Raw genomic sequence first — 19,330 nt, forward strand, 5'->3', positions numbered from 1 at the left:
TCCATCTCCTCCTAAGCAACGTTAAAACACTGATCCAACTACATGTGCAGTGAGTTTGAAAGAGAGACTGAATAAAAAGATATACAGTATATATAAAGGCAAGAAGTTTTCATAGGCCTCTGTTCCCGGTGCTGTTTACTGTTTATCTGTTCTCCGCCCTGTCTGTGATGTCACACGGACACACACACACAAAAGCCAACAGAAAGGAGACTCGTGCGGTGTTCATTGGCAGTGGGAATGGAGTATTAAGCAGGTTTGCCCTTACTTGAAAAACTGTATGCACAGGCAAAATTCGGTTGGAAAGCAGTATTTGTGGTGTGTTCAAGTGCAACTGTACACAATACTGTTGTACACTGGTGTATTTGACCTATTGTGACAATCTCCCATGTATTATGTTCAAAAACCACTCAATCAAATTCAATAATATTTGAAATAATTAACCAGGTCTCATGCAGGAGAAGTGTGCTTCAAATGCTTGATATTGGTGGATCCTGTGGGTCTTGATTAAAGCCCATACATATGATAATTGCAGGGTTTTGGATACGCTGTGCTACATGCATATGGTATTCGTTCCTCGCCAATTACCCTATAAGTATATACTGTATGAACAGGTATATAGGCGGCAATCAGTTAGGCTTAGAGTGTACAAAAGACTGCAATTACCATAATGCATGATGTTGTTCATTGTGAATGAAATGGAGTCTGCACAATGCAAATAATCACAACAACATCCTTGTAAATTCATGAGCATTTATGGAGCTGATTCCAGGACGGACTCGTTTCCAAATTGGCAGCATCAGATTCGTCCATTCAAGCATGTGCCCAATGTGGAAGCATACAGTAAACAATGGTCTAAACATGCATCAGAAGCTCACATTGTTAAGCAACATCACCACACAATTTAACAAATACAACAAGCTAAATATGGCTTTGCACCCCTCTTCAAAAGTTGGGAGTGCTACATGAAAACTATCTGACACGACGGCCCCTGAAAAACCCACTTGAGCCCACTCTTCTGATGGAGGTTTAGAAAACAGAGTTCATCAACCTCTCAGCAGAGGTGGGCTCCAAATTCAAGAGACACTTGAATATTCAGCCCTCCTCAATCTGTTCAGTCAGTAGAAATGGACAGACATTAGCACCTTTTCTTTTGTACCCAACTGTTTCACCTCCAGCTGTTAAGCACTCAGAGACGTGATGAAGCCATTTATTTTTAATGCAGATTACCAACAGCTGGAAACACTTTTAATGGAGGAAATAACAATAATGTCTGTCCAGCCTTTTACTGCTGAGGACCAAAGATTTGGAAAAAAAAAAGTGGTTTCTTAACACAAAAATAGTTGGAAAATCTAAATGCTGCAATATTCTTATTAACTCCTCACATAACAATCACAGTCAGTCATTTGCATACATTTATCAGTTACATCATGTGTCCAATTAATATTTAAAATTAGATAAATTAGTTAGGCCTCTGTATCAGAGCCAGAACCATATTGAGTTTTAAAAATTCTGTTATTGATATAACTTTTCATAATGTTTATATTGGAGAATATAAAAGCTGATTTGATGTATCTGTAATAGGTCAATATCATCGGCTAACCGATATAATATTAATAATAACTTTTACATTTATATGAATGTCTTACAAACAAGGAAAAGAGCCAATGATGAATCAACACAGATAATGATAACAATGAAATTTGCAAGTTTAGTGTTTTTTTTTTGTTTCTGCTCCCTATCCAACTCAGTCACCAACAAAAAATGTTGCCATAGCTGCTCTTACCACGGTAAATATACACTAATGAAAACATAATTCTGAATATTACATTTCTGCTAAGAGATCCCCCTTATTAATACACAATGGACCTTGGCGTAAGGACGTGAACGCAGACTCTAATTGTAATCAAGTATTTTCACAGCATGGTTTCAGTACTTTTCTTGAAGTAAACAATCTGAGTACTTCTTTCACCACTCTGGCCTTTAATAAAACGCTGGACAAAAGTAAACACCCTCAGAGGCTGGCTCCTGATCTAACATTAGGTCTGTGTTTTCACTCTCAGATGGTGGAGGCTGGGTGGGGCACGGAGGTAAATTGATCCCAGATTTGATGGAAAAGTCCTCTGTTGCTCAGGGGGATCAATCCAATGTCGCCGTTTGAAGACATAGCAACACTGTTTAGCATTCTGAAAGCGGCTCCCTCTGAGAGAACAGAGGAGTGCAAATAGGAGAATGGTTCATTTCTATGCCCCTGTGGTAACACAAATGCACCCTATCAAAAAAAGCAGACAAAGGCACAGCGAGAGGGCCTGGGGCATCAATACCTGTCCCAAAACCTGAACCAAGACTGTGCTGTCTGCCTGTCTAATTGGCAATCAATCTACACACACAGAAATCTTGAAAATCGAAGACTTTCCTTTCCTTCTGTCCTCGCTCCACCGTTTGCATTTGGAAAATAGAAGTGATGCAAAAGCGATCAGGATGTTATCAAATCAGACTCATGCTAAGTAATTAGCATCACATTTATTTGACATAAACAGGTCAATATAACATGCTCCTCTCAGCTGTTAGCAATAAACTTTTTCATCAAACGAATGGCACAAATTTTCAAAAACTCATGTGACAATTGGCATTCATTTTACGCAGTGGTGGAGTTAAGTATGCTTGCTCAAACACTGTACTTGTGCCGCTTTCTACTTTTACTACACAACATCTCAGAGGCAAATATTGTACTTTTTCCTCCATAACATTTATTTAACAGCTTTAGTTCCAAGTTACTTTTCAAATTAAGACATTTGTTTGTTTGTTTTGGGTTCAAATACCTGGTGTTATTACGAAAAAACACAACTGTTATATATTAAAAACACCTTGTTTTAGCTAAATGTCCCCGCGTCTCTTTTAAAACATCTTTTTTTGTATACAGAAAAGTACTGCTAAATGTCCCGATGTCTCTTTTTTGTTTTGTGGCCAGAAAAACGTCTCCTAAATGTCCTGAGGTCTTGTTAAAGATACCTTGTATAATTGCCAGAAAAAAAGTCTGATAAATGTTCCAATGTCTTGTTTAAGTACCAGTAAAAATATCTGATTAATGTCCCCTGGCCTTGTTAAAAATACCTGTTTTTGGGGTGCACAGTAGCTCAGTTGGTAGGGCGGGCACCCCATGTACAGAGGCTGTGTCCTCACTGCAGCGGCCGTGGGTTCGATTCTGGCCTCAGCCCTTTGTCATCCCCACTCTCTCCCCATTTCATGCTATATCTGTCCTGTCTCAAATAAAGGCAAAAGCCAAAAAAAAAAAAAAAAAATCTAAAAAAATAAATAAATACCTGGTTTTGTCATCAGAAATATGTCTGCAAAATGTCCCTTTGTCTCATTAAAAATATCTGGTTTTGTTTATAGGAAACTATTGCTAATATGTCCTGATGTACTGTATATTAAAAATGCCTGGTTTTGACAAAAGTCCCCAAAATGTGCCAATGTTGCATTAAAAAAAAACTGATTTTGTCGCCGAAATAATGTCTAATAAATGTCCCACTGTCGCATTAAATATGCCCAGTTTTGTTAAGTGCTTTTACTTTTCACACTTTGAGTACACTTTGTTGATTATACTTACATATTTTTATTTAATTAAGGTTTTGTGGAACTTATTCAAAGTATTTTTACTGTGTGGTATTAGTATATTTTTATGTGTGGTATTGTTACATTTATTCAAATAAAGGATCTGAGTACTTCCTCCACCTCTGCGTTTGGCATTCATCTGATGCCAAAATATTATACAAGGAGTCATGCACAGGGCTTTGGAAAAGGCTGCAGGTACTTTCCCCAAATTTCCACCACTTACTTTAAAAGCCTCAACAGTGAGTGTGTATTTCCCATCAGGGACCCATGATAAAATGTCAGATAAACACGCTTGAATTTTATGACCTCACCGCCGCATGCGACCCCCCGTTTCCATCCTTAAAAGTGGGATGCTAAGCTTCTATCTATCACCTCTCACTGGGTGTACTGCAGGCGAGCTTTACGGAGCCGCACACACCTGGAGAGGAGCGAGGAGCCCCAGCAGCAGAGCTTAGGAGCAGCACGCCACCTCTGCTCCAAAGCCAGGACGGTATTGATGCTAATGGGGCAGCCCCGCGGCCCGCCACCTGTATAATCTCCTCTAATACTCTCACCACCCGCGGCTGTTTACTTTTCCATTTGCCTGAGTTATTCTTCCACACATCCATCATGTTCGTGAGAGGATGCTCTCCGCAGCCACTTGTAGAGGCGAGAAATTCCAGCTACTGAAACCGTGAAAGAAGTTATTGTATTTTATGAGAAAGAAACAGAGTGGGAGGATAAACTTAGAGTCATCTGTACATGATTATGCATTTCTACGTGTGTGTGTGTGTGTGTGTGTGTGTGTGTGTGTGTGTGTGTGTGTGTGTGTGTGTGTGCGTGCACGCGTGTGCCAGGTGCTGAAAGAGTCATATTTTAAGCTATTGTTTTGGGTTTTTTTTAAATCCATACTGGGGCAGTTAAACAATAACAGATTCTTTCTTTTGCATGAAACTTAATAATCCTGAGATATTATTCTTGTTAATTCAGGAAAACAGGGAATTTCTTTTTCTTCAGCGAATGCGAACTGCATCAGTTTTCTTTCTGATCTAAAAGTATCATTTTTTTGTGGACACAATGTGCAGATATTTCCAGCTCTAAAAACTCACTGTATGCTACCTGCCCATCACCAAAGGGCTGGTACAGCGAGCAGCTAGCTGGTGAAGATAGAGAAGTATTTAACAGCCAAAGAGCTGAATCAGGATGTGGTGGAGACCAAAATAGAGCAAAAAGGGGAGTGTAAAAAAATTAACAAACATTCACCTGTGGTCCGAGACACAAACAGAAATAAATGCTAATGTTGCTACATACCTGCTGGATGTATGAATAAGCAGCTATGCCAGTTTTTTATGCCTCTGCTTGGCTTTATGTTTGGGATTTTCTGTTTGTTCTCATCTAAGTAACCTCATCTAAGAACGCTTTGATGTGAAGTCCTCAAATTTGGCACAAACCTCCACTTGGACTATAAGATCGAATAATAAGATTTTGTTTTTCAAAGGTCAGGGTCACTATGACCGTGCATTTGTCTCATACTTTTGAACACAGTATCTCAAGAACGTCTGGGGAGAAATTCTTCACATTTGGCACAAACTTCCACTTGGACTCAAAATTTTACTGATTGGATTTTGGTGGTCATAGATCGAAGGTCAGAGCCAATGGGATCTCGTCCGTCTCATTGTTGTGTCACAAGGGGATGTCTTCAAATTTTGCAAAAAAACTTTTGCTGTTGTTTGTAGCTTCTTGTAGCTTCATTGCAGCAACATACATGTTTGGAGCATCATTTTAAATGACTACATATGAGGCTGGTCAGACTGTAAACTGTATCCTGTCTGGTTAGCAGAGGTATGCAAGTGTGAGGCAGTATTTCTAGTTTGTTTATAGCTTGTTTCCGCTGCTCCTGAGTGGCCAAAGTCAATAAGTTCTTCATTACAAAACTCATTAACAACAATGTTCATGTTCATTAATCATTTAAGTCATATATCAAGCAGTATGCCATATGTTTACTGCTTCTTTCCAACACTGTTAATTGTACATCTTTGGGTTTTGAAATCTCTGCCAGATTAAACAAGCAATTTATAGACGTCTCTCGGCTTTAGGAAATCATAATGAGCATATTTCACCATTTCTGGACACCTCATAGACTTAGGTCTGATTAATTTTAATCATAATCAACAGATTAGTTAATGAAAAACACAATTAATTGCAGCTCTAGTTTTAAAGTCATCACAGATTAATGCATGTGTGTAGTTTCTGTGTGTAGTTTTTGTGCCTAAATGTTGTCTCCTTTTTCTGAACAGTGTGAAATGAGCCTGATACCGTTTATTGCCAAATGGGCAGACCCGGAGCTCTTCCCGACTCCAAGGTCCACTGTTATTGCGGCCTGTTGTTTAACAGTCAATAGAGCAGGTAAGTGGCAGTGACTTGATGTTGTGGCACGAGCAACTCACAATCCCAGCTGAGCTGCACGACGCCCAGTGTCCTCGACAGACTCATCTGCTCGCTGAGCTTGTGCCCATATGTGCGGCACACTCTTATGGCAATTACCCAGATAAAAATGTGCTCACAACTGAGTAGAAAGGATTATTCTCTACAATAACTCAAGGCTTGGCTGTCAACACATCCTCCTGCAGAGTCCAAAAAAAAACCCCATAATTGAGCCAAGGAGACAAAATGGTTTGTCCCTAACATATCTGTTGTAAAACTTAATGCAGTAATGAGCCGTGGAGTTTGTGGATTTTGGCTTGCAAGCATACTTGTGGGACTTGTTTTAAATAGACCTGTCATTGCAGAGATCAAGGATAGCTGGGAAACACAACAAGCCTTTTATGCCTCAACATTATGTTTTCGGATTTTCTGTTCCTCCCATTCTCGTAAACACAATATCTCGTGTCCGCCTTGATGTAGATTTCTTCAAAGTTGGCACAAATGTCCACTTCGACACAACGATTAACTTATTAGATTTTGGTGGTCATAAGTCAAAGGTCAAGTTCACTCTGACCTCGTCCTTCCTATTCTTGTGAACACGATATCTCATACCTTCAGAGAATTACTTCAAATTTGGCACAAATGTCCACTTGGACTCACCAATGTACTGACTAGATTTGTTGATAAAAGGTCAAGGTCACTGTGATCTCGTCTGCCTCATCCTTGTGAAGGAATTTCTTTAAATTTGGCACGTCTACTCGAACTCAAGGATGAACTGATTAGATTTTGATGGTCAAAATTGAAGGACACTCTGACTATGCATCCATCTCATTCTTGTGAACGCAATATCTACACCTTGAGAGAAATTCCTTAATTTTGGCACAAACTTCCACTTGGACCCAGAGTTGAACTGATTAGATTTTGCTAATCATAGGTCAAAGGTCAAGGTTATTGTGATCTTGTGTCTGCCTCATTTTTGTGAGTGGAATATCTCTAGAAGGTCTTGAGGAAATTTACTCAAATTTGGCACAAACGTTCACTTGGACTCAAGAATGAACTGATTTGAGTTTGGCGTCACTGTGACCTCACTTAATACGTTTTTTGCTATAACTCTAGAATTCATGTGCTGATTGTGACAAAACATCACCCAAAAGGCCAAATAGAATAAAATGATGAGATGACATTCACATATCTAAATGTCCAAGGTCGACTTGTGACCATACTTCACATTTGGTCGGATACTGAATTGATGACACTAATCTTGTGTTCTCACACAACAAGGAAGGATTTCAATACTGTTGTGTGAGCACCTTTTGCATGATCTGAAACAAAGCACTTTCTTTTGTTTACACCTCGTTATCAGCATTGGCTGGGCTGATCTGTCAGGGGTATGAGTCACCCAAACCGAGAACAACTTCCTCAGAATTGTTAGGTATTTCATGTACTTTCACTCAAGAAAAATCTCCACCTTTCGGCGCCTCCACACCTCTGCCAACCCTGTTGTTGGGCAAGCTTTCAAACTCACAATCCATTGTGAGAGAGACGCATTGAGAGAGAATTGCCTCCTCCCCGGCTGAATTGGTTTTCTCTCATCTTCATCAAAAAAGTAACACATTCGACTTCTACAGCAATCCACTGCACATGAAAAAATAAGGCCGCTAGCACAAAAGTATACCAGTATTTGGACGAAGGTTTATATTAGAATAACCTTGTGCTGGTTGGCACGTAGGAGGGTCAGAGTTCACCTGCAGAATAGAACAATATAGATGAGGTTGCTTCTCAAGTCAAGTGAGACTAATAAATAACAAGAGCTGAACCATATTTGCTTCAGCAACAAGAAAATGAATGCTTGATAAACCTTGAAATAAAAAAAATCAGCAGCCACAACTACATGATTCTGGCAGAGGAAGAAGAAAGCTGAGGAAAAAACAATGTTGTGTGCATTTTGGGTGATACGCAGACTAACCCAAAATAAACTCCTGTTTGAGGACGATGAGTGGGTCAACAATCAATATCCAACCGAGCTCTGCGGCACTGCTTTAATGTGGGTCTCTGAAAGAAAAACATGAACATGGTTTTCTTTTATAATAATATAGAAAGGGTTATTCTTTGTTAGCTGAAGGCTGATTCCAGTGTTGCCATAACCCTGCGATAGATTCTGACTGCAACTTTCAGCCCTGATGACCTTTATAGCTACCGGTCAACACCATTGTTTTTGGGGTGGGAGATATGTGGTTTTGGTTGGTTTTGAAAAAAAAGTATTTCTTGACAATATTTGTTATTTGTGACAAAAAAAGGCAACGCTCAAAGAAAAGTTTGGATCTTTTGAAGCCGGGTTGTATGGGGCACTAATCCATAATCAATGTATTGCATTCACTGTCAGTTAGTACGACCCCCTATCTGGAGGCTAAGCAATGTACCACCGTGGACGGTGTGAGAAAATGTATTTAACCCACTCCTAAAAATATCTGTTTAAGTATACGCTTTATTTAGAATATTTTTACCTCTTTATGTTGCTGCAGACATCCCTTTCCAATTGGGAACCCGTGAACAGCTTCTATTTCCGATCTGTGCTCTTGTCAAAGCCACCAGACTCAACTGACAAAAACAGTAATTTATCTTCACTGAACACAGGAGCTGCTGGTCTACCACTGCCTCAATCAGTTAATCAGTTTATATTATTTTGTGACTTTGGTGAAATCGACTTAAGTTTTTTTAAACACCAAAGTCACACAAAAACACTAACTTACTAATTAATTGAGGCAGCTGTAGACCAGCAGCTTCTGTGTTGAGCAATGTTAAATTACTCTTTCTCTCAATGGAATCTGGCTTTGGGGAGAGCCATATAACAGCTTTTCAATGTGCTGTAAATATTCCAAATATAGTGCACACTTTAACTGATAATTATAGTTGTTTTTGCAAGTAAGACAGTGAGTGGGAGTTCTTTGTAAACAGGTGTATTGTTTACCATGTTAACAATCTTGAGTTTAGCTTGTAAGCATGCTTGCATTTGCTAATTTGCACAAAGCTGAGGCTGGTGTGAATATCATTAGTTTGGCTGTTATTCAGTCATAAACCAAAGTATTGGACAAATTAAAAATTTTGACCTGGTGATGCTGGTAGATAAAAAGAAAAGGGATCACCAAAGCAATTACAATTCATCCTGAGAGGGTCACGAACCAATCTGCATGGCAATTCAGTCATCCAACTGAGACCTGCCCAATTCAAACCAAGAGAAGAGCACAGACAAAAATACAAAAACACCAAACAAAGCTGATCTAATTATGGCAGATTATTTTTGTTTCCATGTAGGGAGCCATTTCTAAGAGTAAGAAGATAATTAAGAAAATGTGTTTTCTGGGCTTTTAATGTTTGGTTGTTTTGATCCCTATTTTAAATTGCTGGTCGAGATATTTATTTTTTGTGTATTTAGTGACTTTGATATCATGCAGTATTTGTATCTTGTGAAACAATTTACTTCCTTAGATAGCAGTTGTGGATGCCTGCGTGAACAGGCCCTGCAGATCACTGAGCTGGTTATGTGGAGGTAGTGGCCCTGCTGGGATTATGATGGCCGCGTTTTTGATTATTATTTAATGACATTATAATTACATTTTCGTGTCAATGTGTCTCAGTAATTGTCCCAGGGGCTTTCAAAGTATATGGCAGAAGGAGCGCTCAGAGAGAGAGAGAGAGAGCTGTGCTGAATAATCACAATTAGGATGCGTGAGTGGAGAAATTCAATACATAAAGTTATTTACTGTAGGTGATTCTGGGGGTAGTCATTATATTATCATCACTAAAAAAGTGTCTTTATTAGTTGGGGGGGGGCTTTGAGAAAGTTTGAATAGGTGGCACATTTGGGACAGTGGGACAGTGAAAACTTATTGTCTGAAACTGACAGTATGTGACAGTATTTTATGCACAAAAAATAATTCTCCACTGTGAACCGTCTCTTCTTTGTGTTTTTGGGTTGCTTTTGGAGATCTGAAACTTGGTTTTATTAAAAACAACAGTTGATAACTTAAAAATATATATCTTTATGTCATATTTGCTGAAACTGTCACTATATCCTGTCATTAATACATAAGACAGAAAAAAATCATGTTCCTCCTCCTTGTAGTGCTGCTAATGGCATTTGCTAAAAACCACCACATCTGAAAAAAAACAGCCAATCAGAGCCGAAAAGTCTCTAATGTTGCTGTCAAACTTGTCAGTCTCTGCATCAAGATTTGGCCGTCAAGCATGAATATTTCACTATTTATTTTGCTTTCCACATAAAGTTTTTAAGTTTGTATGGGGAACCGCAGGACATTCAGTTTGACAGTGGCATTCATGTAATGTAGTAAAGTGAACGAGTAAACAGCACTAACAACGCAAATGTTTAACGCAGGGGACACGCCCAACTCAAAATTTAGAACGTGCATTTGCCTCCCACCAAAACAAACAAACAAAACCTACAAAAATAGCAGAGGACTTTTATTTTGACTAAATGAAAGACATTTGCATACTAAATTAATGCAGAATGCAGGAAATTAAGTGTGTGATAATCAAATCTTTTGGTGGAGGACCCCCAGACTCCATTTCATATGTGTCTCCTCCCCAGCCCCCTTGGATCGGCTTAATTCTTAATTGTGCAGGAATTAATTAAGTGCAGTAAATTGGAAACGTGAGATGTGGTTATTTTGTTCTGAGACCACACTGCACCAGCAGTGTTTTGATTAAAGCTGCAGCTGTTGTTTTTAAGTTAAAGAAACATAAAAAACATACACTGATGCAGAAAGGCACAAATTGCTGCAAAATAAATTCACCAGGATGCAGGACAGAAAGTGTTCGATCCTCAACCTCCAACCACTCATTTCATGTGTGTCCTTCCCAGTGCTGAAACAAAACCTGCACCCCTGATTAGAGGCAATGATTATATACCTTTATAAATCCTTACAATAGCTTTCAGTACAATTTTGCATTTTGTCAACAAACGTCTTTTGGAAAGTGGAGAGAAAGAACACACAAGACAAATTGACAACTAAATCAGCCCGTTCTCATTCTGAAGTTGTCCATTACTGCCTCTTTGACAGGGTTTCGGCATGTGATCCTGCCACCAAAAGCCAACTTTTGCGTCCCATCAGGTCAGGTTTAAGCACTAATGTGAGGAGCACAAAGGCGCCTAAACAGCAGGTGGGAGGGGTGGTGGATGGGTCCAACAAACCTTGGACTTTCTGGTGTTCCCTTCCAGTCTGAATGTGATGTTTTTTTCTGCACCTAACTATGTGCCTCCTTTCTCTATACCTAACCATGCATGGCGGTATGTGTGCTTGTTGACGCCCCGTCGTTGGTCGCCATGTGCTTTTGTTACCTGTACATGACCATGTGCAGCGACATCTCACCATGTAATGTTTGTGTTGAAATCAAAGTAGCATGGAACTTCAGCAGCAGACGCAAAAGGATATCTAGAGTGTAATATGTAGACTTAACAGTGTACTGCAAAGCGGCAACATGTGACGACTTGAACATGTCGACTAGTTAGCAGTCATGCAGCTGCTTTATGTCTAAATCTCTTAGAAAACAGACATATAAGTGGACATTTCAGCTGCTTACATGGCAACTGTCAGCATTAACAGACAAAAACAATATGGCCAAGCATTGTAGCGTCCGGCTGTGGTCTATAGTTATCCATCATATATTGATAGCTCTGTGTGGATGGAGAGGCTGTTGACCCTTTGACTCTGGCACTAAATCCATGGCTGAGATTACCGTCTTCCGATATCTGGCCCCGCTGAATAACAGTGGAAGATTGCACATAAATCTCTGTGAGAAAATAATAAAATGTTTGTTCTGCTCACCCTAAAGCTTTCCATCTCAGCTGTGAAAAAAACACACAACCACCCACACAAGTGCACATGCTTACATACACAGAATCAAACACCAGACACCTACAGTCACACAGGGAAGCTATTGATCAAGCCTTAAATAAAATGAGCCACACAATACTCCGTGAGGGGATTCGAAATGTATGAATTTGTATTAAGGTGCTGCAGAAACTGCAACACTTTTAATTCTAAAGGGCCCCAGAGGCCTCATTTCACTGTTATCGAGTGCTCGGATGACAAGTGGTTCTGAAGATGGAGCTGGTTACCAGAGTGCGTCTTCACAAATGACTGTAGGATCTTCCAACTGTGGGGATGATGTATGAATACCCCGAGCTGAATCTGATGCTGAGTTTATTGCCACATCACAGCTGTGCTCAGGATCACAGGCTCATACACACTCACACGCACACGAGCAAAGCTAGCCAATATGAGCCACCTGCCCCTGCATGGATCACACAACATTGCAGCTGCACTATTCGCACACACACACGAGCCCACACGTGCAGGACTCACACATGACTGCACTTATATACAGACGTTAATGTATGCTGTGAAAGGGCAACCAGTAAGGAGTGAAATTGCACTCCAGCTTTTTCTTCCCCTGCATTTAATTCACAGCACGGCTGTTAAATGAGGCACTCAAAAGCTTCAAAAACATGGTACATTTTTATGCTTAATGGTATGCTATGCAGGATTTTACTAAAAAAACAATGAACAAACTCATATAGAAGTAATCCCAGTAATCATCACTGATGACCCACTAACAGTGAGTGGCAATGCATTTATCTGCAGAGACTCTGCCCTCTGCAGTATTTTCTTATTTTCATCTTATTTAGCTGTATTTGGTATGGAGTCCCCAAAGTGTCGAGTGTCAATTTTTATTGTTTTTGTAGCCCCCCCCCACCTCATTTTTTTGCTGCGGTGTTGACTTTCTCTCTCATACTTTTTTCTTCTTTGAATCCGTCTGAGCCATATGTCTATTTCCACTCAGCTGCTCCCTCCACTACGCCCCAGTACAAATCAGCTCATTAAATTTTATTTTAAACTGGGCATTAAGTATGCTGATATAGCACCTCTGTTCAAAAGGCATGGTTATATGTAATTGATGAAAGCAGTTTTAAATGAATTGGGCCACCTGTTCACAGCTTTTCTGTGTAACTTCCAATATGTTCTCATGCCAAGTTGTCACTTATTGCAGTGGATGTCCATGTCTACATATTACGCCCCAAGTGTCTGCTTTTGAAGTTTCGAGATGGCGCTACTGTGATGTCAACACAAGCATATGGTTAGATTATGTTGTGTGTATGATTAAGAAACATACATATGCTAGCATGGATGGTTGGGATTAGGTAAAAGAGGCACATAATTAGTTGTAGGAAAAAACCCCATCACATTAAGACAGGAAGCAAACACCAGACTCCTGTATATAAGTCTGTTTTTTTTTTTTTTTGACCCATCCACGGCCCCTTCTACCTGCCTTGTAAGGACCTTCCTGTTCCTTAGGTTCATATGATGTTGTTAATGGCAGTGTTTCAACCTTACGCCGTCCAGCCGCATATCATGTGAATATGACAGGTTCTGTTCGGCTGCATCTCAGCTGATGACATCTATCAGCGTATCATGTGGACGCAAAAGGTGGCTTTTGGTTTCAAAGTCTCATGCTGAAAGCACTGCGAAAGCGGCTGCATTTAACAACTTCTGAATGACAAAGGGTTGGTAACTTCATGTTAGGGTACTCAAGATGATATGACAGTGTTGCAAGGTGACATAAAAGAATTGCATGAGAATGAAAAATATATTGTTAGAGAACAATAAATACTGTAAGGTAAAGGAAAACATAATGCAAGAGAATGTAAAAAAAAAAAAACATTGTATTTTGGATCATTGCAGAAAATAAGCTCTGTGGCAAACAAATGTTTATGATACTCATGCATTTTATTCAGCACGATTATCTTTACATTATAAACGAACTACACTATTTTGTAGGACAAAATCTGAAAGTCTTTTAAAAGCTTGTGTTAACCACAGACCTTAAGACTAACTAAACTAACTAAAAACACGCTACAGAAACCCCATTGACTTGAAGCTGAGGGAATTGGGAGTACTAAAATACAAACTCATTTCCAGGTTTTGTTATTGGGGCACTCTGTTGCCGAATACATAACAACTTCCACTCTAACATTAAAAATCTACCCATGCAAACAAATACATGTATATTCCCATGTTTTACAGGCAAAAACATGTTCTTGAAGTTGACATTAAAATGTGTAAAAACAATAAAACAATTTCTAAATCATTATTATATCATTATTATATAGTCCCATCACAAATATCAACACTATAGTAGAGTATTAGGTTACTTAAAAAAGACTATTTCCTGAAACAATGAAACCCCCCCTCTGACTCTACTCAGAATGGTACAGTCCAGGTTCCCTCCACTGTGAAGCCCATTGGATGTATTCTATGAAGCCCATTGGATGCTAGCACTTCCTGTTTGCCAGTTTGAATTCATGATGGCCAGCAGGTAAGACAGATGGGTGCCTGTGCAACAAACATTTTGTCAGTTGAAGTTAAATGTTGCAAAAAAGTGAATTTGAATGAAATGGTCTTAAAAATGAATCAAGTGCTTTTTCATCAGACTATGACTGAAGATAGTTTGCACACTGAAATGACCAGAAATTACTTTATTTAATATATAAATATACAAACACATACATACTTACTATGCTAACATAACTCAGCCACAGAGGCCTGTGAGTGAGCAACACAAACAGGACTACAGATCTATTTTGGCAGCAGGGTGGAATCAATAATAGAACTTCAGAAACCAGATTGTGTCTGGTTTGTGCAGGCCCAAGCTAGCATTATGACAAGTCACTGCATTACTATGTAAGATAGAGAAAAGCAGCAAATCCTCACAACTGAGAAGCTCCAAATACAGAATATTTTGCATTTTTGACTGAAAAATGACTGAATTACAAAGATTCTTAAAGTACAATCTTCTTTGCATTGTTCATTAGAAAGCTATTTTTTGATGAATAAAGAAATGCATGCAGTCAGCATCTACATAAATATTCTACATATGTAAAAGGCTCCACTACCTCTCTTATAGGAGTAAGACCCACACACACACACACACACACACACACACACTTCCTTTGTGGTGGTTTGCATGTTTTGTAGTCATTACACATCTTTTTGTGATTTTGTGTTCTTGTGCGGTCATTTTGTGAGTCTTTGAAGCAATTTAGTCTCTTTTTTTAGTCGATTTTTTTGAATGTCCTGTGTCTCTTAAGGGTCATTATATATCCTTTGGTAATTTAATGGCTTGTTAAATCATTTTGTGTATCTTTGAAGTAATTTTGTGTCCCCATGTGGGTGTTTTGTGTCCCTTTGTAGTCATTTAGTGTCTGTTTATGATAATTTTGTGGCTTTTTGCAGCCTTTTTATTCAGCTTTGTTGTAATTCTGTGACTTTTTGGTAATTTTGTGTCTCCATGTGGTGGTTTTGTTTCTCCTTTTGGGTATTTTGATTTTCATTTAAATTTTTGGTGCCTCGTTGTTGTACCTTTGCATATATTTGTATTCATTGTATATGGTAATCTTGTGGCTTTTACCAGTCATTTTGTGAATCCTTGTGGCTGTTTTGCATCTCTTCTGCATCTCATTGTTTGTTCATGTCTCCTTGTGATTGTTATGTTTCTCTTTATTGTTGTTTTGCATCTCTGTACAAACTTTTTGTATCTCTCTGTGGTTGTTTTGTGTCTTTTTGTAGTTTTTGTGTCATTGTGAGGCTTTAATTGGACATTTTGTGTGTCTTTATGATGTCTTTGTGTCTCCTTGTGGTTGTCATGACTTTGTGTTTTTTGTGTCTCTTTGCCGTTCCTATGCATCTCTTTGTAGTCATTTTGTCTATATGTTAATTTTGTGGCTTTTGCAGTCAATTTTGTGTGTTTTTGTGATTGTTTTGCATCTCTTTGTAATTTTTTAATGTCTCCTCATGGCTGTATTGTGCCTTTTGTTGTTGTTTTGCATCTCATTGTGTTTTTTTGTGTCTCTTTGTGGATGTTTTGTATATCTGTAGTTTTTTGTATCTCTCTGGGTTCATTCTGAGGCTTTATTTGGTCATGTTGTGTTTTCTTGTGATGGTTTGTGTCTCCTTGTGGTTGTTTTGACTGTCTTTGCATCTATTTTTGTTTTTTTTGTGTCTCTTTGTGGTCATTTTTAGTCTCTCTCTGGTTGGTAAATGTCAATTTGAGTGACATTTTGCAAGTTTAAGCTCGTGGGTAGGCCTGGCACTTTAGGCCCCTGGGACTGTAGGCCCATTCAGAGATCTATCCATAATAAACACGTGCAATCAAAATTTTAATACACAATTTTGCTGCTCATCAAACAAATGCTGTGGTAATGTGTGTTTAATTCTGACACAGTGCGCTAAGAGTTTTTCCTGAGTGGGAGTCAATCTGCTTTTCTGAAGCTACCGATCCATTTAATATCAGGGAGGGCATGAGAAATGTGACACTGAGCTACTTCGAAAATTAAGGGAGCCTATTATAACAGCAGTATATCCAAATGAAATGTGCTCTTACTGGCGTTAATATATACAAGTACGTATTAACATTTATCGGCGTGAGTGTGTGTAGGCCCTACGTGTCCATATACCGGCATGTGTGTGTTTTGGAGCATCAACTGCCGCCTCGTTGCTGTACCTCTGGCCCCAGTATGTGTGTGCACAGAGTCTATTGGGATCCCACAGAGTCAACAGAGCCAGACAGACCTCCATGCTGTGTGTCTGTCCGCCTGCTAATCCTCGCACTTCTCATCCCTCCTTCCGAGTTAGATATCAAGCATATGAAACGAACACACATCCCCAGTTGATGGGCTTCCATTTGAAAGCGCGAGGCATTAACGCGAGGCCCTTTTCTGCACTCCTCCCACACTCCGAGGCTGAGCAGAGAGAAAAAAATGACAAGGCGTAACTCCCATGGGCTGCTACTCAAATGATAGATTTGTAGTGAAAGCGCTTCATGCTAGGCAGAAGCATAAGGATACATTTCATCACCAAAGAAATGTGTCAAAGTGTTTTATACCCCAAAATATGATCCCTGCTGTTTCTTAAATAATAGAGGACCTCCGCAAGGCCTGAATTCCCTGTCGATAATGAAGCATGAAAGAATACTCAAATGCAATTATTTGGAAATGGGATTTGATTCACAGTTACTAGAAAAACACAAAATACATCTTTTGCTAATAGAAAACAGCACCATTGTGTTTTAGCCTATCATTATTTGACAAATACTGCCAAAATGTGAAACTGTTTTTATATGCTGTTTGTTTAGAGCTTGAAATGACCACCTGCCAACCTGTCTAACAGTCCAGTCGCTGCAAGAAATTGTTTGCATTGTATGTTTCTGCAGACTACGGATATCTTTCATTTACATTTTATCAATATCATATTAGTGTTTCTGAAGTGATGTTGTATACGAGCTATCAAAAGGTGGAGGTGATAGTGGATCGCGTGGCTCCAAGGAGAGACTCCGGGCATGCTGCAGACCAGACCACTATTGGAGATCAAAAATGGCCAAAACTGTTTGTTTGTTTGTTTTTTGTTTGTTTGTTTGTTTGTTTGTTTGATGTTTTTGGCCAGTCTTTGTTTTGTTTCCAGTGGCTTTTCAGACCACAAATATTGGTGATTTTTTTGGCAACCTGTGGCCAGGATAGGGCCACAAAAAGGGGTTGCTTTTTGCTGAGACATCGCTGTTTTGCCTGTTGGAATTTTTCCAAGAAAAGAGGTTCTTCTTTTTAATTGGCATTCCCTGCCAGGAGAGTGCCAAAAAAGCTTTTTTAACATATTTTTGTTTAAATTAAGACATCACTGCATTTCTAGCCTGTTCTCATTCCAAGCTAGTGAAATAGCCCACCTTTATTAGTGCATTTGGTGCGGGTGTTTAACACACCAAAAGGCACCTGCTCATGAAAAACCACGAGAAAAGAGAGAATGTGGCCAGACAGAACAGGTCTCTGTAATTTTACAGAAACAAAGGAATGTAAGGTTTTAACATGATAATGTACAAATGTAACATATATCTGTGGTTTGCAGAAATGTAGAATCCCAACATATATTGTGGCGATTGGATTGAATTTAAAATTGTCTCCTCACTGGCATCCCTTGTCTCACAACTTTCATCTATAGGCTTGTCAAGCATGGAGGAACATTATGAAGATGGCTCATCAAATGGGGAGAAGAGACAGCTTCTACTGGAATTCGTCTTGAAGTTGGGAATGGTATGATGCAACATGCAGCGCCACAAATGTCGGTATGAAGCCGAATGCAAATTACATGCCTGTAAGCTGAATTTACATTTGTGGGAAATGTTGAGTGTCTGGTCACGTGTTTTTCATGCTTAATGATGCATGTTCCCTTTGTTCCCTCCAGTTAATGGATCATCTGCGAGCTTTCCTGCAGGGCAGTGACAAGTTCATCGCTTGATCAACAAGCGCGGTATGTGCTTTCTCTTTACTGCGCTTTTTGCTACCATTTGAGGAAGAAGCAGGCTGACCAAGCCCTTTGGCCAGAACCGCTGGACTCCTCTCTGTTACCCCTTTTCCACCAAATGATCTCAGGTTCTTGAACTAATGTGTCATCAATGGAGAGTGTTAGACAGTGCACAAAGGATGAAATCAGTAGTAGCAAGATGTCAGATGGCATTGATTACCTGCAAGCTTTTGCTCTGTTATTGGTTTTATCCAAAAGACAAAAAATTAACCAACTCTAAATGATAAAAAGACATAGAAGACTGTTACCTGCGAGTCTCTATCCTCTGTTTGCAACTGTACAATGTGACACTCCACTGATTTCACAGTGTGCACCTCAGGTCGAGGAAAACTTGCTATCTTTTGGTTCTTTTTTGGGTTCCAAACCAATTAATTTTTGTACAAAATGCTCCAAAGAGTTCAAAACAAGGTGCATGAACAAGAACGAAATCTGCTGCATGTTGGTTGAAAATGGGTAATCAACTTGTCAATAGGAACTGAAACAGCTGATGTATATTTCCCTCTTAATGATAAACTTTGGCCTAGTTTGGTGACCATGTTCAAGTGCCTCTCTTGTAGGCAAAAGTTTCCCATTAAGACGGCTTTGTTGTGAAAACAAGGTACACAATAGATGAGCTTTACCCAAGTTGCTTGTTAACTCAGATGGATTAGACAAACAAACAGGGAAAATCCATCGTTTGAGCCTAAGATGCACATGTTAATTTAGGACCGGCTGCAGCCAAGTATCCAAGGGATTACATCCATATTGGATAATCTGTGCGTCATGATTAACATCCAGTGTTGTTTAGTGTCGCAGCAGGATGTCGTTTGTCGTTTATGGAGTGAATGTAAGTGTGTTGAGGTCCACGTGGTGGCTGGGCTTGCAGCACATAGTGTGACTTTTATGCAGGA

At 39.3% G+C, this 19,330-nt stretch overlaps 1 long non-coding RNA gene across 2 annotated transcripts in view; it reads left to right on the forward strand.

Moving 5' to 3' along the window:
• Positions 1–14,313: 14,313 nt before the first annotated feature.
• Positions 14,314–19,330, forward strand: part of LOC148186810 (uncharacterized) — a 126,197-nt gene continuing 121,180 nt past the window's right edge. For both annotated transcript variants that reach the window (XR_015779229.1, XR_015779228.1), the window contains exons 1-3: positions 14,314–14,409; positions 18,078–18,169; positions 18,321–18,386. This is a non-coding gene — a long non-coding RNA (uncharacterized LOC148186810). The remainder of the gene's footprint in view (positions 14,410–18,077; positions 18,170–18,320; positions 18,387–19,330) is intronic.

This window comes from Plectropomus leopardus, chromosome 16 (genome assembly GCF_026936395.1).
Source record: "Plectropomus leopardus strain MGB_pleo_1.0 chromosome 16, ASM2693639v1, whole genome shotgun sequence".
NCBI classification, from domain to species: Eukaryota; Metazoa; Chordata; class Actinopteri; order Perciformes; family Serranidae; genus Plectropomus; species Plectropomus leopardus.